The 25,793-nt window shown below is 44.3% G+C and overlaps 1 protein-coding gene across 1 annotated transcript in view; it reads right to left on the reverse strand.

The window, feature by feature from the left end:
* kirrel3a (kirre like nephrin family adhesion molecule 3a) overlaps window positions 1-25,793 on the reverse strand; it is a 102,131-nt gene that overhangs the window by 75,247 nt on the left and 1,091 nt on the right. The gene's annotated exons all lie outside the window — the stretch shown is intronic.

Below are 25,793 nucleotides of genomic sequence, written 5' to 3' on the forward strand. Positions count from 1 at the left end.
ATGTCATATTTCATTTTTTTTTTTTTTTACTTTATGGCTGGGCTTTCAATATTTAAGTTGAGGTTCTCCAATTACTTAGGATCCCATCCCAGCAGAGTTATATATTATAATTAGACATGTGAGAAATCAATATTTTTCTCTGGGGCTAATTGTTTCCAATATCTTGGGTAAAGTGCATGATTGTTCTGCAACTTGAGAGAATAAAATGATGGATGAGAAGTTATTGTATTAAATGTATGTGAGCAATGTCTGAATAAGCCACGGGCCTGTTGGAATTAAAGATTTAACAGCTTGGTCAAGTGTCACCAGCAAGTCGTGTTCAAATGTTCACGTTCGTACACACACAGACACACAAAACACAGCCCATATGGGTTTCCTCAGAGCACAGTAAAACTCGTTCAGCACAGAGCCAAATACAGAGACCTTTTTATAGCACCATAACAGCTAATTGTGCTTTTGCTGTGTTTGCAAGCGGCATAACCTCTATATTCTACCAAGAGGCTTTGGAAGTAGTTCCGAGGAAGAGTGCACTTGCATTAGAATTCCCTCCGGTTTCAAAGCACCATTTGGATAATAAATTTTAAACAAATTTCCGGTTATTCACACGTTCATTAACAAACCTTGTTATGATAGAGAGGACCCAGGGTGGACGCCTGTGCTATCGATGTGCCCGGAGGATCATACCAGTTTCCAGCAGTTTCGACATGACGCTAATATCATCTCCACCCAAGCATTGCACGCAGGCCTGACAGCGCTAGTGATGGGGTCATTGAGGAAGCGCGAGGTCTGGCGCGTCGGGCGGAGGAGCCGCCTTCCCTGTGGACGCAGAAACTAAATTCATCCAAACAGGATATTATATGAAGATGGGCACATTATTCCTGAGTCTGGGAAATAGCCAATCACAATGCGGTGAGCTGCGCGCCTAATCCATTTTGTCGAGCCTGACAAGTTACCAGCAGTCAGGGAAGGAGCTGCACTTAATAAATCAAACCTGACAACTCCTTCTGCATGGGTGTCAAGCAGAACTTTTACTCTCTCTCTGCTCTTTCTCTGCTCAACGCAGTGGCAGTAGAATTAACCACACCACTGACCCACCAAGCATCGCAGAATGTGCCGGCAGCAACCCAGGGAGGAGGGAGGGAGGGAGGGAGGCACACAGACAACACAGGAGACGGTCCCACAGCGTGCACACTTTAGCTTTGGGTGAGTAAAAACATGCAACATGCAAGAGTGAATACAAGACAACATATAAGAGTGTGAGTAAAACATACAACATACGAGAGTGTGAGCAAAACAAACATACGAGAGTGTGAGCAAAACATACAACATACGAGAGTGTGAGCAAAACAAACATACGAGAGTGTGAGCAAAACATACAACATACGAGAGTGTGAGCAAAACAAACATACAAGAGTGAGTAAAACACAACATACAAGAGTGAGTAAAACATTACAACAAACTGGTTGAAGGACACGGTATGTTTTGAAGACACCTAGTGTAAGTCAGTTTAAAAGAAGCATACCATTTTATGCATTCATGTTCAGTCATGTCATTATGAATAAAACAGCTGGACCATTTTGCTTAATTACAAATGATTAAGCAAAACACAGGCACACTGTAACCACTGATGACACCATATAAAATAATATCTGCTAAGTAGCTAGTGGGTTGAGCCGTAGCTCACTGTGGTGTAATGGTCTCTCTGCAGAACTCTGATCTAGCAGTAGGTTATTCGAAGCATGTGTGCTCACTGCTCCTGTAACTATCCAGAAATCCTGGCTGCGAACCTGGTCAGGTGACTGGTTTCTGCTAATAAACGATCGCAGCTGTACAGCATCCCAGGCGTCCTCATGCGTGCTTCGCTGGGAGACAGAGCTGTCCCATACAGCACTGCTCCTCATGTTACGCATGGCAAAACTCCTACCGACATAACCAGCTGGACTCAAAGAGACACCGTAGGTGTTAATTCAATGCTGGAGGTTTTTTTGCCGTGTGCACACACACACACACACACACACACACACACACACACAGAGGCAGCCGCCATGCACATACTGACAGCCCTTTTCTCGAAGAATGCACGAACATCTCACTTTTTCAGATTGACTTCCCCCTGATATCCATTTTCTTCTGCACTCATTGCACAGTCCACATAATAATCATTCCAGCAATTAAGTAGCGCTGTTATTGCACAGGTTCATGCATTAACTGAGAGGGGCACCTCGGGGAAAGGCTATGAAATCAGCCAAGCAATTACCCACACAGATGTTTCACCGCAGAAAATGAAAGCAATGTTAATTAAACACTGAACATTTACAAATACATTCTCCTGTTAAACACAGAGGTTTATGCCAAACCCGCTTCTTCTCAGTTGGGGTTATCATTGTGTCTTTTTCAGACTGAACGTGTAAAACAAATCTTGTTAGGAGCGGCACGGTGTCTCCTTGCAAGTTTCTTTTGAGTCCGAAACTCGCAAACTTTGGAGCCGCGTTATGCTGCTTCGTGAGAATGATAATGAATATCACTGGAGCAGATTGCTTGATTTGGCAAGCCATCGGCGACGTGATGGAGGGCCTGAGTGTGTGAGAACAGTCTGCACTACTCATTTAGATCAGCGTGGCCCGCTGTTTGGCAGTCGCTCACAACACCGCGCATTTCCATATCCACCGGCTTCTCACTTACTTACTGGCCCGCGCGGTTGTGCAAGATCGATGCCGTCGCCAGCTAAAACAGCAGAGAAACCAACGGTTAAAAGAGGAAATAAGCCCTTACGCCGCGCTTCCGACAAACTCGCCGGGTTTCGCCTATTTTCCGTAATTTGCCGCGATATCAGTCAGGGTGGTCTGGAGGCTGGAGATGTGATGGTGGGATGGGTGGACGCGAGCAGAGATCGACCTGGCACTGGACGGCAGCGAAGGAGACAGGACAGGCGCGCTTCCTGGACTGGCCCGAGGCTGGAGGTTCCAGCAGGAGATGCACTGTGCTCACCGTGTCAGGAGTGAGCTGGTGCCCAAGGTATTGTAGCTTTAGCCTAGAGGAGCACAGCCTACTTCTTAATATAAATGCGGCTCTGTATTTCATATGCAAAATGAGGGCTTCTCATGCACACGGAGCCAAACGCATTCATCTGCAGTGGAACAGGCTGTGGTTATAAAAACAACAGCAGCTGAGAAGCGTACCTTCGCTCGGGCAAGCGTTCCCTTTTCAACTCCAGCTAAGGTAACTTTCTGTTTACGCAATGTCACTGTCAACACAACGGCATGCCAGAGTAAAGTAAACAAAATCCAAATAAACAAAGCCAGATAAAGGAAAAAGTCGCTGCCACAAAATCAAATTAATTTTTTGTTTATTTTCTTTGGGCTTGTGAATGCCAAATATAATTGCGTTTAGGCAACAAGGACAAAAGAGGAATTTGAAATATCCAAACTTTCTGAGGTTTCCGAAAGCCACATGTGAATCAGTAAAGTGATTGACATTCGCATGCAGCTCCTTATACAGTACAGCCAAAGAACATCTAAAATGTACAAAGTAAAAGCAGAGTATTAAAATGTGAAAAGCACCATCATGTCAGCAACCTGAAACATGTAAGACTTCCTTTTTTCTGAACGAGTGCTGTGTGCCATATGGCGATGCACACCAGTTCGTCGCCTCTGACTTCAGCTGGGCAGTGATCACAGTTGCCCAGAAGGACTTCATGAGTTGCTGTAATATGCTTTATTAATCAAATTCCAAGAGATTTTTTAAAATATTGCCCACACTCTCCTAAAGTCTCTTAACGTCCACGATTGCCTACATACAAAAAAAATTCATTATTCAAGAAAGGCCCCTTTGGATCCTACAGCTCGGCTTTATTCGCAGTCTGTGCTTTGGCTAGAGCTAATTGACAGCCTGCTGAGACTAAGTACCTAAAAAGGTCAGTCTTTCTTTCAGTGGGCAAATTGCCCAACCTCTGTGTAAAGGTCAGAATCCAACCTGAGAAGGCCCACACAAAGTGCCTTAAATGATGACTGAGACAATCTCAGCTTGACACTGTTTATGGAAAATCGAACAGCATCCGAGTCTGCTGCCGCAGAACAGCCAGGGTGAGCTTCCCCGCCGAGCCGGGCGTTCGCTGAGTGGCTCGTCGTAGAGCCACCGGCGACACCTGGGTGTCCAAGGGGGCAGCGGGGGAAAGGATGGCTAAAAGGGATGTGGCAAACCCTCTCCACGTCGTTTCATCTGAAACTCACCAAGTTCTGGAAAAGTGCTTTCCCCTCACGCGCTGCCAGAAAAGGAGTCATGGCAATCTCACTTACCACCACCACAAACTGCCCCCTGGCCACTGAAGTTCATTATTCCTGGTACGCGTCCACTGTTAGCCCACGCCAATACACACTTGCCAAGTGCAAGAGACAGACAACTCATATGAAGTAATAAAGATTTTGTGATGAGACAAATGTTCTTGAATCAAATTTTAGTGGGTTAGAGCAACATAATCGGATTGTGTTTGATGCTAATTGTTCAGGCGACAGCTTTACTAGAGCAAAAACTGTGGCCATGATGGATTTCATTTTCAAACTGCAATAAGCACCATCTTAATCCATTTATGTCACATTACAATGCAATTAAGTTGAACTCAAAAACAAAGGAAGATAATGGTCCTGATATGCAACAACCAAAGCACTGAACTGTATTCAGTTTGTATGCACTAGTAAACTGGTACAGAGCAGTAAAGACGTGCAAACATATTTGTTATTTCTCACTTTAGAGACCGACTGCACTGTTTAGAAATGTTAATGAATTGCATAGCGCAATGCGCCTTTTGGTGCCAAAGAGTGCCGTGCATGTCGAGCTAGATCACGGAGGTTAACGTAGCATGGTTAATGTGCCTGAATCAGAGCATCTGAAAGGGCAAAATCTATTGGCTTTTTGAGACAGAGCTGCTTGAACCAAAGAATGTGACAGAATACTGTAAAGGTGTAGTATTCACAGCAGATGAAGTAACCCCAGTCAGTTTGGGTGGTGGGCTGGGGGGGGGGGTGCACTTTCTTCTCATCTGAGGCTTATTGTTGGCATTATTGTTGGAGACAAGGGTGCCAGAGACAAAGAGGCCTGAATAGAAGGTATTACCTCCCCTGTCTAAAATAGAGCGCTTGTGGCGTTCTACGCCACTGTTAAATAGGAGTGTCAGCTCTCTTGCGGTTTCTCATCTGTCCTTTATAAGGCCACGTCTGCAGTTACTCGTAATCTCGAATAATAACTGTGCCTGACAATGACAGCAATGAAAAAAGATTTTTGTACCAACAGTATCTTTTGAGAGTAGCTAAAATAGAGCAGTTAATTATCCTTTAGGGGTCTCCAAACTGAGGTGACATTCATTTGGGAGGATGTAGATAATTACAGTTACACTGCATGGCTTTATTTTTTTTGAGTCATTATGCATAGCGTGCGCGCATGGTTTTCAGATGAAACAGCCACTAGTTCTTGAATTACTATACCTGAGAAATCTATGGTACACATCATGGGAAAATGGAGTCAATTTTTGTGACCACTCCAATCATGAAAAATGTGAGGATTAACAGCATGAGAGTAGAATGACTGAAGTCTCTGCTGGACTGATGGACTCTTTGATACACACTTTTAACATGGCATAAGTTTCTTTTGAAATGCTCCCTTTTAAACCAAGCCTCTTTTTGCAGACAAGGATCAAAGCGTGCACAACTGCAAGTGTACTATAATTGAGCAGAGTCTCAATGGTTTTGTGTGACACCTGTGACTAATGAGTCAGACCAAAAAAAAGAGAGGGTTCGCAAGGGGGCGTGTGGCGTGGGGGCGCAGGGTGGGGAGGCGCGACTAATTTCCTGGGCGTCCGATGATGACCCAGTGGCAGGAGTCAGGCGAGGGCTCCAGGCACTGTGAAATACGAAACGCAGCTCATAAAACTAATGAATTCTTCTGCCTCAGTGAAACAACGCACTGAAAGAGATCTTTGAGAGATCGCTCAGAACTCAGAAATCTGTCCTCTTGTTCCCTTCATAAAATTCTTTGGACTCAGTACGACACATTTTTCTGGTGGGAAAAAAAATAGATATTTGTGCTGGCTGAGAGAGCGGGAAGTCTTTTTTCACTTCATGTATTGATATATGTTTAATTATGCAGCTTTCTGAGCGGAGGCTCAAGGGCTCACTCTACCAAACCCTTGGTTCTTTATTGAGCATGATATAGTTTGAGCTTTGCAGGCCACGAGCGCCTAACAGAACGAGGCTAGGATGGAATGGCTGAAACGTAAGGAAAGCTTCACAGCATCAAGGTAAAAAAGTAAAAGAGTGTTGTCTGGGAAGCCGGGAGACAATATTAGCACGGTGGATCTCTTTCCAAGCTAACCTTCAGAATAGCAACAGCGCTGATCGCCCTGAATAGCTCGGTAATCGCCAAGCCAGTACCACAAAACAATCAGCTGCCTAATTGACAACAACAGCTTAGGCGGCCAACGCATCTGGCCCAGATGAAGTAATTAACAAACAGATTTTTCTTTTTTGATGAGAATTTGTTAACAGATACAAGGTCAGTGTAATCCCGTGAGAGATTGGCAGAAATGAGGATGTGCATTCCCTCCCAATCACTTACTAGCACACCCAGATGAATTTTAACATTACTGCTGTAGCATGCGAGCTGAACATTGGACAAAACTAATCTAAATACGATATTGCAGAAAGGTAATATAAAATGCTATTAAAATTAAGAATTCAAATTAAGCAGATACAATTTTCAGCTTCTGGAATACATAAAGCTCATTTATGTGGCATGCGGAAAGCTAATTTGCCTTAGTTGCATATGCAGACTCATAAACATGGCTTGTTGTATGATTAATGTCTGACTAGCTTCCTCTCAGCATCTTAAATCACTGTCAAATTTCCAAATGCAGTAAACATCACACGACGGAACAGCTTTGCTCAAAGATGTAAAACAAATATCAACATAATTGTTCGGTGTTGCCAAAATCTCCAGCAGATTCCACTAAAAAGAAATTAAAAGAGGGGCAATGTGTGACAAATCGGAGTCGGTGGTGCGACGTAATCAGATGGAAATGAGAAGATGAAGAGGATGCTCGTTAAGCCGCACAAACCAGGACAGCCTCCAAATTCACTGAAAGAGGGATGCTTATTCAAGCAGGATACAGCGACGTAAAAGGCCTCGGTGGTAGGCACCTAAGGCCCCGAGAGACAGAGAAAGCACACTAGATATCCAAGGCTCGAGAGGGCGGCCGGACCCTGAGGAGGACAAGGTGACTAGAACATTTAATGAGCGGTGAACGGTGGAGCCAGCCCCTGTTCCCGTGTGACTGAACTGCATGGCATCAAGCACATTTTGGACTTTGCTTGCTCTAGGCTACGGTTGCTGTAAACAGTAGCACTGTGTGTGGCCATGTGAACTCCCTAAAAATTTGCAGGAACCAGAACAAATGTTGGGGGGGATTTCAATATCTGCTTCACATTCAGCGTGAAAATGCCTGATTGTTAAATCAGCCCCAAGACCTGAGCCACTCGCAAGCAAAGGAAAAGGTTACTCTCTTACTTCTCGCTGTGACTACCATGCACAGACGTCTGGCTGAACTGCAACAAACCACTGTACCCACTGTACCGCTGTAACCTCTGTACATAATTCAGTGTTGTGCTTGTAGGATTGATTCACTTAAAAGCCAAAAGACCAACACACCAGCGCTGCATCGGTGGACCAGATTCACTGCAACACTCTCTCAAAGCTACAGAAGGAAATAAGTGTGCTGCTGTACGTAGGAGACACGTGCTTCAGACCTCCCAAGCCCAGCTCCCCCACGCAGCCAGCAGGCGAACTGGAGGCTGCTTTCGAAACATGCACTGTGTTTAATATTCATGCAATCCGGCAGGCATTTTGGAAAAAACTCAACTGAAATGGCAAAGGGTAACGAATGCCCCGAACAGAAGCTAAGTCGGCCTGGGACTCAGCTTTTTCCATTGTTCTAATATTCAGTGAGAGAATGTTCAGAGATCTCTGTGTTTAAATCCAGTAAAAATCTCGGAAATGTACAGAACTTACTTATATGTCTCGTAAAGCAGGTCTCTCAAAAGTCCCAGTTGAAACATTTAGCCTGAATATGAAAAACTGGCCCACAACTGTAACGCAATCACAAAACACAGCCACAATCAGTTATAACATCTATGGCATAGCAAGAGCGCAAGTGCACTGTCTACAAGCCGAAGCCATACATGGGCTTGCCTTCAGCACCAGGGGATACATTAAAATAGCTCAAGAACATGACGTGCACAAAAACCTTGAGAAAAGGCCTGCACTGAGGTGAACGCAGCCCCCAAGGCGAAGGTGGGAGGTGGAGGGCCTGCACTACCCCCGGACGTGGCCTCTGCCCGGAGCGAACTGGGAAAGGTGGGGCTGGAGCATGTCACATTTCCCCGGCGAGGTCCTGAACCTCGTGATAGCAAACCGCTGGCGAGGACTTTCCGCATCACGCTATCAGGTCCACAGTCCCGCGCAGAGCGGCTGCCTAACGCATGCCCACACGCATGCTAAGTAGCAACCCAGGACGAGCCCGAACGTTAGCATAATTAAAAGCCATCATCTGCCACTCGCTCTGCATCCTCTCTTTAATGAGATGGGCCTGAAGAACTAGCTCTCACGTTTAATCTCACATCGTCCACATGACAGGGGTTAAATGGAGACCTAATTGTCTATGCACTACGAGCACTCGGTACAAAGCAAAGACAGTTTGCGAGGAGATGGGTGGGATACACTAAGAGATTTTTGAGACGGACAAAAAAAAAAAAAAAGCCATTTAAGAAGATGAGCTTTGCTTTTTGTAATTCATTTAATTCCGACCATGTAGAGAAGGATCGTCAAGCACTGACATATTGGCTAACCAGCACACGCGTTCCTCTGCAGACATGCTCAGCGTGCTTTAAAGACAAAACCGGCTTTTCTTTATCTGTCCTTGTTAAGTCAATCTTAAATCGATACTTCTTTGCTCAGCCCACCTGTCCAATATCTGCATGTCTCACAGCCACCTTGCAAAGATTAGATGGTGAGCTCCCTGAGAGGATAGAGCTGGTTAGATTGTGTGTGCGGGGCAGTCCTTCTCCCTCCTATCCACCAGTCACCGGTGAAGTGGGGCCATGGAGATATAGAGGCAGAGGCTGTACCGGGGTTTAAGGGAGTGGCACGCCATGCGAGGCAGACTGTAAAGATTCGCAGATTTCAGGGGAGAGATTGCAAGCTGTTCATAGGGATCTGGGCGGAGGCAGAGAGCAGATGGCTGTGGTTTTGGCACCATTATCTTGCTGCATTGCCACTAACCTCCATCATTCTGCTTCCTGCCCCAGGAAGCCCAGCCCACCTAGGATGACCAGACGCTTAGTGGAAATCCTTTTAACGTGACCCAACTGAGCATGCCAGGCAGCATGCTGGCATGTGCTGGCGTAACCTTTAGACTAGTCGTATGGGACAAGATGGAGTGTGAGTACGAAGCAAGTTGAAGTCAGAAGCTCAAAGTTACTGCTCACTTGGCACTTGTGCCTTCACTGAAAACCAAAGAGAAAGCAAGAAAACTGATAAGAAAGAAAGGACGAAAGAAAGACACTTATATTTCTAACCCCTAAACGCTACATGTACCATGTCATAATGGGTGCACTTATCTCAGATTAAAAGAACTAACGTTTCAGCACACTCTATCTCACAGCATCCCATTTCATGTTTGACATCAGAAGCATTCAGAAAGAAACTGGATGGCTGTTGGCAAAGCCAGTCAGTAGTAATGTGAGTGTGAGTAAACAGCCCAGGAAGGAGAGAGGATAAGAGGAGTGAGAGACAAATTCGCCAAAGCCATTGAGATCCAAGCCCTCAGAAAGCAGCCGCGGAAGATGAGAAGACCAGCCGCAGATGGACCTCTGGAGGCCTCGCTGAAAGAAGACCTGTTCCTCAGCTCTGACATCCGAGAGTCCCAAAAAGGTCAAGGACTTGAATCATACGTGACAAAAATAGTTCCTTTATATTATCGCAACCACTGCCGACTAAGAGTAAAAAAAAAAAAAAAAGTGTAGTTACGTGATTTTGTAGTTTGAACTTGTTGATTTAAACTTGTAAAATTTATATTTATTTAACCCCCCCCTTTTTTTGGAGCTAAAGCAGATATCGCTTGTGCACTCATCTTCCACAAGGTGGAAAATGACATGAGGAGTCAGAGCAACAGGTATGTTATACGTATATACAGACAACTTTCATGTCTGGTCTCTGAGCTGAGGGAAAGGAGAGGAGAAAAGGGCACACACGAGGGTAAAGAGAAACAGACCGAGACAGGACGAGACTGTTTTCCTTGTCAAAATGGGAATCAGATTCTTTCTGTTCAGTATAATTATTTAACACTTGAACCCCCGAGTCTGAAGTCAACAAGGTATTTTTCATTTTTATAAACAAATTATGCTGCCAACTAGGAATACAAATGTTAAAAAAAATAAATTACAGTAGGGTACACTCTTGCTAGAGATATTAAGCTCATGAATATACTGCCAAGCCATATATATATATATATATGAAATATATATGATAAGTGTACAATTATCATACTAATATCAGCCAATATCAGGTTCACATATTGAATGGCGTGACCCTGAAGACACACATATTGAATGGAGAAACCCCAAAGACACACATTTCCATGCACGTCCGCTTTAGCCATATTCAGTTTTGCTGGCATGCCCTTATCCCCACTCATCAAACGTGGCACAAAAAGACCCCCAGACAGGCCCGTCTGTGCTGGTGTTGGTGGGAGTGGATGGTTCAGGAGGTCACATGATAATACTGACATTACTAGTTAAAGTAGTCTGAAATCAGAGCACTCGGTTGCGAATGTGGTAGCGGATGACATGGGATATCATAACGTTTATCTGAGAACAATGGTGAATGTGTGCAGCAGTGTTGCCGGCAGTAGTATTATTGTTCAGCTTTGTTCAGGCGTGGGGGTGCAAGACAAACTCTCCACAGGAAAACATGAGACCATCTTCATTTCAGACGCAACACTAGTCTGATTGATTTTCCACGGTGGTATATGTTGTGTCTAATGTGCCTGTAAATGATCTGTTCAGATGTTGTTCCGCTGCCTTCGGCACTAGCGGGAGGTTAAAACAGAATTAAAAGCGGTACATTTGATTGTCATATAAGTCAAATTTCCTCATTAGGCTCAGAGGCTGCTTCGCTGCCTTGCAACTGGTGGTGTATGTCCAGTCACTGACCTTCAGACAAACCCCACACACGCTTGCTTCCCTTGGCTATTGTTGTGAGTCTGTCACAGCTCGTGGGTCACAAATCAAAACACATTTTTCAGGTCTTGAACAGAAATGATTTGGGGTGACTCAGAGGCCATTACTTGAAACTGATGGGACTTCATTAAATTACTTAGCAGACCATGTTTTTGTAGAGGCTGGAAAGCTCGGTGAAGCCTGCCTAAGACAATAGCTGGCTGTGGCACGCACTATTTCGCTTCCTAGAACAGTGTGTAAGAGCACTAATTACCACCCAGAAATGTAAGTTCTTTGTGACAGCTTGCTATGACAGAAGGGATGAAATATCCTAAATTAGACATCAACCTATGAGAAACACACGGGAATCACATTTGTCCAGCCTTTCTCATCTTCACCATCCACCTAATCTTTTCCATGCATCTTATTGTCAGTTTACATTTTAATTTCCATCAGCTTACCTATATATTTCACTCCGGGGATGTATCTACCCAAGCTGTGTTTACATAAAACACTTCTATTATTGTAAGCCTGCTGTTCAATTCAGTTCGATTTTATTTATAGCACAGACAGCTTTACAGAGACCAGGGCCAGCCCCCTAATGAGCATGCCAAAGGCAACAGCGTCAAGGAAACACTCCACTGGTCACAGGGAAGAAACCTTGGCAGGACCAGACTCAAAAGGAAAACCTTCCTCCTTTGGCCCATAATGGATAGCAGACATAGTAGCAAACATTCTAGCTTGTCCTTTAGGTGGTATACCTTGCTACCACAGAAGGCATGAGTCTAAAATTAGACCTCAACACATGAGAAACACTGGCTGTGTGTAAAAGAAAGCAGTTTTATTTGCTTAGATCCTCTTCGAACCAACGGGTAGCGACACATAGCTGCTCGATTTAAGCAGCTTTCCCTCAATGCTTCATTAAGCCACACGTAGTTCGTCCCGCCTTGTGTAGGGGATAATCAACAGTGGCATTGCAGGAGGCCAAGGACCCTCGGCCGACCCGGCTGGTGGTCATTGACCGCACCGGGCCCGTGGTCCACCAGCGAAGACAGTCCTCCAGGGCCGGCCAAGCAGCGGAGGCTGCGGTCTTCCGTGGGCAGGAAGGTTAACAGAGAGAACAGCCACTACTGAGTGTGGGGGGAGAGGGAGCGTGGTGGAGGGGGTGGGGTTGAGCGTGAGAGGGTGCGGTTGGAGCGCTTTGGGTTGAGGGGGGTTGTGTTAATGAGTGTTCCCGAGCTCAGTGCTCTAGTCTACCAGAAAAAAGGCCTGTCTTAAGATGCTGCAGTTATGGAGGACAAGGATATGGCAGCATACGGGGCTCACCCAGGCCCATGGCTCGTTCGTGCCGGAGATGACTGGCCCACGAACTTCCCGGAGTGGGAAGCACTGTGAGTGACAGGTGACACTCGCAGACACTGCCTGTCAGCAACTTCAAAGAAACCATGTGTCAAAGCCACTCTGCCACATCACATTGCCTCACATTCAAATGTCCTGCCAGCTCCTGTGGTGCCTTAGGGAAGAGAGCCACACTCCCTGCACTCTTTGGTGCAGCTATAGGAATGTGTGATGCTCCTGAGTTTAACTAGCCCCCTTTTTAAGCTCATGCACCCCATATGGTTTCATATTTACACTGACTCCCTCTTACGTGAGAGACGCTTCTGCAACGATTTGTCGCTCACACAAGGGACGAAGTAAACAACGCAAGACTGTCTCGGCACCACTTTCTTCGCTCTGCACGCCTGCTCTTTTACACGTAACGTGACCGAGACCGCAGTTAAAGCCTGCCACCATGCCTCGGTGTCTGTGCACACTCTTGCTCTGTGGACCGTTTTCCGAGGAAACTTGCCTCGGTGCCTCGGTGCACCGAGCACCTCCCGCGCCTGTCGGCCCCTCCGTTGGGACGGGGGGGGCTGTCTCTCCTTGACCGCCCTTTGTAAGAGCCCCAGCTCTATCACTGCCCTCCGTAGCTCAGAGCTTCGCGATAGGAGGTCTGCCGAAGAGACGCAGGCGTTCCGGGGCATCTCGCATTCGCCCCACTTAATGCACACGGGGACCAGCTCGGGAGACCCTGCCAGGAACCACAACAACCTTGCCGCAGGCTTCCGCATCTAGCTGATAACGTTCCCATTGCAGAGTCCACCACCTCCCCACGCTGTTATCGGCCTTCCCTGTTCAAAGAAAAATGGCTGAATCCTTTACACAGCTCTGATTTGTTCTCTGGGAAATGTTTTATTATATATATATATTTATTTATTTATTTTTGCGAGAACAGAAATGATTAAACTGTTTAATGAGCACCATAGCAAATCCTTGTTTCTTAAATTTTTTTTTATATGTGCACTGCTTATGTGAGGAATGAGAAGAGAATTATCGGAGCGGAAAAGCTTCATTATGTACCAGCAATTCCAGATTCACCAACATAACTGCACCTGACTGGATAGAATATAATGATATGCACCTGGCGATTTCTTCTCCACTGCAAAGGTGGCAAAGGTGCTAAAGACACAAATTACACACTATATGTTGTGTCTTGATGGATCTCAAGAAAGAGGTCTGGGGGTGTTGGGAGCCATTCTAGGTTATCCTTCTCCCATTTAGACCCATTTGACAGTAAACTGTAATCAGGCAAACACTCAGCACGAAAAAGCTAATGACGCCCAGGGCCATTGTGTCTTCATCTTAGCTCCCTTCCATCCCTCGCACTGCAGGCTTCACCTCGGTGATGATAATTTACACCTGATTTCCATTAGGGATGTTTCTGTGCAGCGGTCTGCCATCTCCACTTACTGAAGATGCGTGTCGCAGCAGTGATGACCACCAAGCCCCCCCCCCCCCCCCCAACCCCAGCCCCATATCCCCACCACCACCACCACAGTCTGGACCACAGTCCAGGCAAGGCCGGGGCCAGTTCATTCAGGTTGAATGGCATAACCCTGCCAGCCCGGGACAGGACACCACGCCTGCCTTTGCAGCCCTGACCCACAGAAGGGTGACCCACAGAGGTAACCTTTTCACCCTGAAGACCTCCGACCACTTACTGGGAAGATGATCAACAATAAAGTGCGAGACTGGGAACGCTCGGTTTAACGGGGGGTGACTCGGGAGTCGCATATACAGACTTGTGTAAGTTTTTTTTCCCTTACACAAGTCTGAATATGCGACTCCTTAGTTCTCTTCTCATCCAAAAACTGCAATTAAAACTACGTAGAAATGCCTGGAAGATTTACACAGCAGATTTCTGTGACATTTTTGGAGTTTTGACATTTTTGCATTACCATCAAAATAGTACCTATCTCCTAGGCTATATAATGGTTTATAATGTCTATAAATAGTACAGAAAATGTATGTGCAGGATTAGGGAAGTAACAGTATACATGTAACGGTGTTATGTAATCACGATACAAAAAAAAGAGAACTGTACACTGTTACAGCTACAGGAGAAAAAGGCAGTAATTAGATTACTGATACATTCTAAAATTATGGTGGTTACTACAGGATTATATTACAATGATATGCTCACTCACTCCTTTTTTCCTTTATGACTGTTTTTCCACTTTTTTAATGGCTCTAATGGCATGGAAGGTTCCCACCACTGCTGACACTCTGCAACAGCATCAGCAAAAAAAAAAAAGCCCAGCCTGCATTTCTTTAAAGGTTTGAAACATCTACCACATGCGGTATGTGGTAGATGTTTGGTGTGGTGGAATTGCAGTGCGATTCATGACTTTCTTTGCTTTCATTAATGGGATTTGTCTTATGTGGACAAAATATTTGCTTATCATGAACATGAAATTTTTCCAACGTTAACCACAAGATTTGTTTTCTGTGGCTAGGGCGACTTTATACGCTTTCAGTTAAAGTTGTCTTAATAAAATGTATTTTCATTTGTGTTTATATTACTGCAATTCAACCAGTCAGTCATTATTCTCATGTTATGTTTTGCAATCACTATCAGATGATAAAATCCTGTGTACATAGTTATAATACAGGGGGAGTGGAGAACTCCAGAGTGGAATTTACCCCTCCTCATCTGAGTGCTACTCAATTTCTAAAAGGAGTTTAACCTTCAGCAAAATTTTTAAACAATCTCCTATCTCAGAAGAGTGTTTTTAATTAGTGTATTCCAACAAAGTGCCTGAGGTTCAGTACGAAGAACTGTGTCCACACTGATGCCAAAACATCCCATACCTGTCTGGTTTCACGGAAGTGTAGGGACTAGACGATCTGTGGCAAAGGGCCTTCTCACCAGCGCTGGACTGTTGGGGAAGGTTATTTATATGGACAGGTTTTACACATCTCCTGAGAAGTTCAAGAACCTACACCGTGAAAGTGCAGGAACTTGTGGCAGCTTGCTGGTGACCTTACCGTCCTGCGTGGTGAGAGAGCAGGGCTCCAAAACTCTTCAGCAGTTCATGGGTTATAAAGTAATCCGAAAGTAACAGAAAGTAATCAGATAATTACCGGTAATTACCTTACTATTGTAATCCTTTGGATTAGGCTACACATACATTTTTTCATTAGGTAATCAGTAATCTATAACTAAACAAAATTTAGAATAACACTCTCAACCCTGAAGGCAAAGCACTTCAGAAAGAAAGTGAATTCCATATTAATTATGGGTTATGATAGTAATCAGAACAACTGGTATATCTATCTGCTACTTTTGTAAACATCTCTTGCCACATAATTGCATTGGAAAAAGCCATTACTTGATTTTTCCCACTGTCATAACATCTCCCTAAAATAGACACATTAGACCACAGACAGCACATCCAAACTAATGCAACATTTTTATTCAGTGCTTCTGGGATAATTAATAGCAGCACAGCTAAAGTGCATTTTGTCATTTTTATTTTGTCAGAATTCAGTGATGAAAATATAAACATTTGAAAAGAGTTGCATAGATTCATATAGTACATTCATGTGAAAAAGAATTAATTAAAAAAAGATAGGTTTGGTAGCTCTACTTAAGTGAATTAATATCCAGCGCCATATCTAAAACCAAGGAAAGATTAGTATGTTCCACTAAAATCTGAATAACATAAAACTTTAAGGCTTTAATGTCAATCAAACATGGTGGACAAATTGTTGTTCATTATCATATGTATTTATGATATTTGTTAATATTAACGAAAACTGGCAGGAAATAGGAGTCACAGGTCAATACCATGTGAGCAGCTGTGCTGTTTCTGTGCAGTGCTATATTAAAGGTGGCACCTTTGATTACGCCGAGTTCCACTGCAGCGCGTCTGTGACCTACGATGCACTGCAGAGCTAATTAAGAGGGAAGCAGTCTTATCACAGATCGTTTCCTGATGACTGACGGCAGAAAGGATGAGACTGGAGACAGTACTATTGCTCAGTCATTGGTGTCTTGTTTATTACTAACATAAGGGAAGGCCATGAACATTCACTAATCAGTAGACTCCCAATTAGCAGACACATGATTTACTTAATCTATGTACTTAATCTATGTTCTGCATAATAATCTTGGTCTGAAATGCCAGGCGAACCGTTGGCATCTTTCATCTTTTCCTTTCTTGCCAGAATAGAATGTCTATTACCTTTCCAGAAAGGAGCATTTTTTTAAATGGAAACAAAGCTTGCATTGTGCTGAAGGAAGTGCCAGAGGAAGTTATAGTTCGGTCTCGAGTGCCTGCCGATCCTGCGACAGGACTGCCTGACAGATGCATCGTTCTCACGCAGCGCTCTCAAATTCTCGTCTTCGCCCTTCGGCGAAACGCTTTTTAAAATATTTTCCTCCCAGCCACTCAGCGCTAGCGTCTCCCAACACCTGATCTGACATGCTGCTGTTAGAAGGTTGCATCCCACTCCGCCCTCATTACCATGCCCACCACAGCCCTGCTGTGGCTTTAAAATAAAGCAGAAATAAACGGCACTTAGCTCCGAGGTTTTTGCTGGTTATCCGCTCACCCCTAAGCCCTAGGCAGCCTTCTCTGCTCCTGTTTTTGCAGCCCTCTGAGCACGTGGTGCGACCCCCCCCCCCCCACACACACACACACACCCCCGACTGCCTCAACAATGGTTCGTTCTTCTGAAGGAGAATCAGTAGATGGCCACCTTTACAGAAGGCCTGGCTCATTTGCCCCCAGGGTTGTCGGGAGCCTGGATTGTTGACAACCTCATTTGGTTTTGGTCTCCGGCCAAGCAGCCTCATGGCTGGGCTTGGAGATGTGATTTGTGATGATGTTTCGGCGCATTGCATGCACGTGATTGAATTATAAGCGTGCCAGTATTACATTTATGGTGCCATAGCAATTTACCTAGTTACTGAGAAAGTCTTTCTCAGTGTACAGATGGCATCCTTCCATGGCTCGGAGGGAGCAGAAGCTGAACTCCACAGCACTAAAGCACCAGTGTTTACTCGAAGGGTAAGAAAACTAGATGGGTAATGACATTCCCAAAGCTGCAGAGACAAATACAGATTTCATCTTTCAACTCTGATTTTGGGATATTCTATTTCAGGATTTTTCCATCAAAACAAAGGATTCTGTGATAAGCAGTATCATGAAATATTGATATGTCCTCAAAGGATCTGTGGGGTTTTTTTAAGTAAATTTTTTTCCTTCAGGAAATCTATGGAATTTTCTCTGCATTATTATTATTATTATTATTATTACGAACAGCATACAAAGCAAGTTTCCCCAAGCACAACAACAGTAGGCTACGACGTTTACTTCCTGACAAACGTGATTGAATCATTTCAAAAGCCGCCATGGCTGCTACTGGAAATTCGAAGGCATTTGTAAGCCTATAAGCCCTCCCAGTAAATCTCATGTCGGCACTCCAACAAAAGTTTCCTCTCATCTAAGTTTTACAGAATAAACCTCAGAATAAACCCCAGAAGTAAACCTCCTGGCAGTTTACTCAAATTTGACCTCAGCGGACCTCTCTGAATTGGACCTGCGCGGCTCGTTCTGGTGCTCTGTTCTGCTCTTTCCGAGAGCCAGACCTTGTGCGCCGGCATCCTTCTCGAACGAACGTTATTAAGGATCCTCTTGAGGAAAGGCTCTTTACAATGCAGCTCCTCGGCTCCAAGCTGGATGACGTGATGGAGTTCAAACCCTTGCGCTGCAAAACAATTAGTATCAGCTCCCGATGCAGTTGTGCTTGCTTCCTTTTAAAAGAGGGGATCGAAGCCCATGATTTGCCAGGGCTGAATAACGAGGCCTCTATGGCAGCTGCGGCGGCAGGCACAGCCGGGCAAGCCACTCCTGACAGCAGTGGCCAGCTGGTCGATGAGGAGAGCTCCCCTCCATGGCTGGGTCGTGTGAGTTAAAAGACATGGCTTAGGTTTTCGCTTCCCACCTTCGTGGAGGGATATGTCATAATGGGCGGAAACTGAACATAATTATCCTCCTTCCCCAGCCACGCTGCACGGAAGTTAAAAGGCTGATTTACATTTATATTGCAAAGCCGGACTTTCATTTGTTATTGTTGTGATCCCTCTCTCCTCCCAACCTCCCGCTTCCCCTCCACCCACCCTGCTCACACTGAGGTCCACCGCCCACCTGCTCGGGCTCACTGAGGCGAGTATTCTCTGCCTTCACCGGGCTGGCAGGAGACAAAGCCGAGTCGGCCCGGGTGGAATTCTGAGTGGTGCCGCAAACTTCCAAGCCCTTATCAGATCGGAGGCTCGATTCTTCAAGATGCCTCCCGTCCAGCAATGCAAAATACATCTTCCTTGCGGTGCCCCACAACGAATTTAGCCACCTGTCACTGCACTTACTGGCTTACTTACTCACATCTCTCAACCACTGCCAGGGAACACAATATAACAATCATTTGCAATACTGGGCAAATATGTGAGAGCATCACAGTGATTCATTGCTGCAATATAGCGCGTGAAGTGCAATAAAGTGATTCTGATGTTTTCCCAAACTAACCCCTGCAGCAAATGAGGGGGAAAATAAATGATCAAATGATTGATTGCGCAGAAAAGGGGAAAAAGTGGACTCGTCCACACGCTCGAGCAACCTCGCACGGATCCTGGGAACTTACAAAGACATCCCACATAGACATACGTGTCAGCACTGAGATTTTTTTTTTTAATTCTTAATTACCCAATTAGCCTATTCAAAGCTTCATGTTAGGTGTGATGCAAGCAAGGGGAAAAAATGTGATGCAAAACGTGCTAATTGAAGCTAAAGTGTATGTGTGCCATGAAGCTTTGATTCCTGTCGCAGGTATGTTTGTACGCCATTTTTTGAATGCAATGAAGTGGCATAATTGCAAAGGTAAAAACCACTAGTGAAACCTGAAGAAAAGCCACAAGGAAACATTTTTGATGACTCCCATTATCGGGCTCTGCAGGCTTCGCGCTCATCTTAGAGTTTTAATGGTATTGGCAAGCATCTGGTATTACTTTTGTTTTATGTGTGTTTCACATCAATTTATGCATTTATCTCTCCCATACTGCACTTTGCGAGATTCAGAGGGACTCACGGATTGCACAAAAAAAAAAGCAGCCACTACTTCACCGGCTCTTCCTTCGTTATTTTCTCTTTATTTATTTGTGGGCCGATCTGACTGGCTGGTGTCAAATTGCCCAAAAACAAACATGGGAGACCGGATCATCCACAGGCTGACCATGTCACGTCCCCAAGGGAAGTGGAGAGTGTGTGTGTGTGTGTGTGTGTGTGTGTGTGTGTGTGTGTGTGTGTGTGTGTGTGTGTGTGTGTGTGTGTGTGTGTGTGTGTGTGTGGCATGGGCACAGCGGCATGCTTGCCTGGGCCGGGCAGACTGCGCGCTGCTCCCTTGGACAGCCGGAGGGATGAGTCAGGCTGATGGGGAAACTGGAGCACGGATTAAGCTTCAATCCCACCTTCCAGACCCAACACGGACAAGCCTGTTCCTTGACCCACAGCTTAAAGGCAGCTTCAAGGCTGTGACAGGTTCAAGGACAAATTAAACAATAGGCAGAAGATTTAAGCCACCTTTTAATGTGTTGGAGCCACAGACTGCTGCGTGAGTCGAAGACTCGCTGGGCTGTCCTTGAAAATGGAGATTGCCTGAATGAGGCCATTATTTCAAGAACATCAATAGGATTCCCAGTGTTTTAATAATGAGGTGAACTAACAGCCAAGCTTATGGGGTGCCTCACTATGGCAGGAGTGTTGGAGATACACCCTGACTGTCTGCGCACTAATGGCACCGCAAACTTTTTTTTTGTAATACGGCATTTCTGTGGTAATAACAACAGAATCAGAAGAGGACACTTAGAGGACGCTGGCATTGATTGTTTAGTTTGTGTTGTTATTCTCATTTGTAGAATTAGAAAGGTCATATGTAAATGATATACACATTCATCAAAAGCCTCTGACAAGCCTGAACGATGTGCGCCTGACGGTAACGACTTGCTTTTCCCTCAAGATGCTGGAGCAAGTTCCTGTTCCATAAAACCTCTTATTGCAATATGACTGTTGGAAAGAGCCTTACTGCCAGGGAATGCGTGGGCTTCATGTCACACGGCACGGTCCAGCACAGAGTGCAGTAGCACTGCTGACGCCGCGCGTGTCGTTTACGACACTTATGCAGTTAACACGATCCCTTTAGGAACCAGGTGGCAATCACAGAGCTGCAGAGGAAGGAAATATAATATTTGTCGATTCCAGTATAGCTACCCTGGCTGCATACGTGAGATGATATGGTGACCGCGGGTGACAGCAAATATGTCAGTCAGTACATAGAGAGCTGTGTTCACTCACACACAGACACATATACTGGTCACATCATTAGTATAATCACCCTAATATTGTGTAGGTCCTCATTTGCTCTCAAAACAGACACAAATCTTCATGGATTCCACCAGATGTTGGAATCATTCCTTTGAGACTCTGATCCATGTTGACATGATGGAGTCACATAATTACTGCAGATTTTGTTAGTTTACCACATCCCCAAGGTGTTCTACTGGACTCGGACCTGGTGATTGGAGAGACCAATGAAGTACACTGAAATCATCACCTTGGTCACAGAACCGGTTTTAAAGGACTTGTGCTTTGTGACATGGCGCAAGACTGTGCTGGCAAAGGCCTTAATAAGATGGTAAATTGTGGCCATTAAAGGATGTGCATGGTCAGCAACAATAAGCAGACAAACCATGGGATCATAACGATGGTATTAGGAGGCCCAATGTTCACCAAAAAAATATTCCACACACCAGTACAACACCAGCAACAGCCTGAACAAAGTACACAAGGCAGGTTGGGTCCATGGATTTCTGATGTTTACATTAAATCCTCAGTCTGCCCTATACACGTCACAACAGATACCGAGACTCATCGGACCAGTCCACACATTTCCAATCTTTAACTGTCTAGTTTCACTCAGCCTGCACCCACGGTTGCCTCAGATTCCCTTCTTGGCTGACAGGAGAGGAACCCAATGTGGTCTTCTGCTGTTGCAACTTATCTGCCTCGAGCTTCGATGTGTCGTGTGTTTTGAGATGCCTTTCTGTTCACCGCGGTTGTAGAGCAGTTGAGTTACCACAGCTTTCCTGCCAGCTCACCCCAGTCCAGCTTTTCCCCTCAGACTGCTCTCCTCATTTCCGCAGGACCTCCACTTACTAGATGCTATTTGTTTCTCACAATCTCCTGTGGAAACTCGAGAGACAGTTGTGAGTGAAATGCCCAGGAGATCGACGATTAAAGCAGACCTAAAATAGTCAGACCAGCCCCGACTGGCACCAAAAATCTGCTGCCCCGTAATTGGATGATTTAATAATTACCTGAATGAGCAGGTGTACATGTGTTCCTACATGTGTTCCTAATAAAGAACCCAGTGAGTTTTTTTATTTATTTATTATGGACTTTGCATGCATAGCTGATGAGGGAGCACTATAATTTTTACTACCTCTACATCTTTAACTGCAGTACAGTGCAGAACTACTTCCAGGAATCACCATTCGAGTGGCACTAGCAGCCATGCAGCAGATGAGAGGATAACATGAAGGGTGTCTCTGGAAAGGATGTGATGGGGGTTGATGGTGTCAGATCTCACAGGCTCATCTTCCTCTTGTGTTTCTCCAGCCACAACGCTCTGATTCCCCTGTCAGCAGATGCTAAATAAACCCAGCCTTCATTTGAAACACAAGCACTTGCGATGGTAAGGGGAAAAAAAACTGTCCCCTGAGGTTGGTGGAGACACAGACTGTTCAGTCATGTACACCTGATAGTGTTTCATCACACCAGTAAGTGCTTGTCGCACTCTCAGCTGCTCTGATGCAGGATGTGGGAAGCTGATGTTAGCTCCCTGAGTGACAGGCAGCGAAAGATCTGCGTGGCGTCACAAAGGTGAGTCCTCCCCCTGAGCTTCAGCTTCGAGTCCCAGCAGTGCCATGTGTTGTCAATGAAAGGACGTGCAGACAATATGGTTAGCCACGAGTACAGCATGTTTTACTGACTGCCAAACCTGCACACTAACCATCCAGTAAGCGGTTAGAGCTAGAGTGATTTCTGGGTATCCAGAACATCAGCATTACCATCTGCAGAAAAGGGCTCATACTCTCCACTAAACCCTACCCCACCCATTTCGCAGTGGTATCTCGGTGCAGTACAGATATCACTGCGAATCCGAGGAAAGCGCATTGGTGAGGTGAGTACGTCTCTAGAAAGAGACAAGCAAACTTTTGCAGGTGGACGCGGACGCCACCACCAACGACTAAAAAAAAGGGGGGGGGGGGGGGGTTGGCTTCAGCACAACCATGAGTCCTGCTCCTGCAGCTGACAAGCCAGACAGCACATCCGCGTGTTTGTTTGTGCATTTGCTTCCCGCCACATGCCTGCGTACTCGAACCGAACCCCTCCTGAGGACACATGGGAGAGACCCACACAGCTGCGCAGCGTTACTGCGGTGAGCACGTGCAGACCCGTCTCCTCTTACCTGCATGAGTAGAGTAATCGGCACGTATTCAGTAGGAACATCAAACATCAACCCTCGTTGTTATGGAGTCAAAACAAGCTACTGTATCTGTGTCATAATGTCATCGCAAGAATCGAATCAAAATGGTTTACAGAATTTAGTCTAACTAACCTGCGATTTTAAAGATGATATAATTCCTCTAAATTGTAACAGGTATGCTGCCGTTACTTTTATAGGGAAGCAAACAGTAACAGTGTCAGCCTTTTACTATTAAACATTTACACATTTAACCTGTTTCATGTCATATCAGCTATTGGCCAAAGACATGCAGGACAGTAGATTCTCCAGTTTAAAATGGTTGCCCCAATGAACTCTAAACCACTGTAATGTTCAGCTAGTGCAGAACTGCAGCTGTGTCCTTTCTCCACAGCATCCTCTCTTTTGCATAATAACACTTTAAAAGGAAAACTCAGAGTCGTGATACGATGCTGGTGGATTTAGCTGCCATAACAGTGCTACTGATGAGCCACAGAACCTGGAGGAGCTGCAAACACATGTTGACAGCACATGGTACGAAGTGTCTTACTGATGCAAACAACTGTGGAGTTAACTAGGTCTCCTTTCACATTCTGCCCGATTGTAACAAAGAAGACACTTTTGCAAGTCGCTCTGGATAAGAGCGTCGGCCAAATTCCGTAAATTTAAATGTAAATGTAAGATCACAGAGCCCATACATGAGACAAATTCTGTCCTCCTTTACCATACAGTGATAAAAACAGACAGCTTGGTTTGTTTGTGTCATTCATCATAATGAAACAACAATTTATCTCCACTGAAATTAAAATACACATTTTTAAAAAAATAAAATGATAAAAAGTGACTATGAATATGATGAAATAGTACAATTTCTCTATACTTCAGTAAAATTCTACCATATAAGACAGACTAGCCAGCTACAAAATACTATACATTGAGGGATTCGCATGTTCTGCTCAAGACTAGACAAGTCCACAGAATACCAAAGGTAATGCTAGAGTTAAAAATAAAGTTTATTTATCACAATCATGTCTCATTATGAGATTGCTCACATACTAATATGGTGAGATGCAAGACGGGCATGCTTTTGTTGCTGATGTTGTGACTGACACATAATTGTAGTTCAATATTTCATTTTCTTAGTTGTGAACGTTAAAACACTTTGATACTGTGGCTTAGAACTTTAAACCATGATCAATTTTTAGTTAGTGATTTGAATTCAGATTCAAGGTATTGAAATGAACCTGCATCTTTCTGGTCTTGACCTTGACTCAAACTCTGACCTAACCTCTGTTTTGATCTCAGTCTTGTCTCATCTCAGTCTCACCTTGGTCTTGTTGAGTTGAGGTCTTGTTCTTGGCTCAGTCTCATGTAAGGTTGTCTCAAACACAACACTAAAGTCTGACCTACATTATTTTGATCAACATTATACACATTTGTTAAGTCATGTAAATGTATTAAATCACCTTCTCAACATGTAACTGGAAGATCTGAGATTGACCAAGATATTCACAGTACACAACAAAAAAAATGCTGAGATTGGTCACAATGTTCACAGCACACAATAAAAATGGTGCAATTTTTTAAATGACATATTTGTGCACTGCAAAAGCTAATACTGTGTTAGCTATATGCAAACAATATATATATACTGCAGATGGATTATAAAAATCCTTAAAAAATATGCTGTGAAATAATACAATATTGCTCATTATTGTGAGCAGCTTTATGCAAAATTACCTTACCAGGAGTACCTTAATGTTTTGAAAGTGACAACTCAAAAGAAGGACATTACATAAAATAAATTAAAGATGGACTAAGCAGTAGACTATGAGTAGTTGAATAACCCTTAAGTGTCACTATTGTGTAAAAGGTTTTACAGTGTACAGTGATTGCTGGTTCAATTTGCAATAATTCGAGTGAAAAGGTCGAATCTTTCATTTAATGTTGAACAAAGCTGTCAACACAGTTGAGTTTAAAAATCAGATTGGAAAAAACAATTTCGTTTGCTTGTGTATTTGTTATGAAAAGATATTTTGATCTAGAATCCTGAATAAACAAACACAAAAAACAAGGTTTCTATTTTTCTGTGGTGGTAGTGATTGCATAAATACATATGAGTAAAAGGAAAAGGTAATCTGGTTCCACAGTGTTTATGAAATAACAGTAAACAGAAGTCTTAACAGTCTTAACAGTCTTGCTTAAACTAAACTTTTCAGCAAAATCCTGTCAGTGTTTCTTTCTAGGTCACAAAACTGATTTTCACAACAAGAGCAGTCTCCTAACATGGCCTCTTCATTTCAGCACATATACAGTCATAAAATTGGTCATAAAGCTCGCCTTCTGAGATTTGATGGGGAGTTCCTGAGACAGTGAGCAGAGCTTTATTAAACGCTTCATTGTTCTTGTCAGATTCAAATTAGGAGCTACTGTGTATTGGTCCTTCCTCAGTACAGAACAAACCCATATGATCGACAAAAAATATCAGCAAATGGCATATAAAATACCACTGAGAGGAAAAGCAATCTAATGAACTGCCATAGTTGGAGGAGAAAAGCCATTTCAGAATGAGATTAAATCAATTTAACCTGGAAGTATTCCATATTCTGG

Source organism: Electrophorus electricus, chromosome 17 (assembly GCF_013358815.1).
Source record: "Electrophorus electricus isolate fEleEle1 chromosome 17, fEleEle1.pri, whole genome shotgun sequence".
Lineage (NCBI taxonomy): Eukaryota > Metazoa > Chordata > Actinopteri > Gymnotiformes > Gymnotidae > Electrophorus > Electrophorus electricus.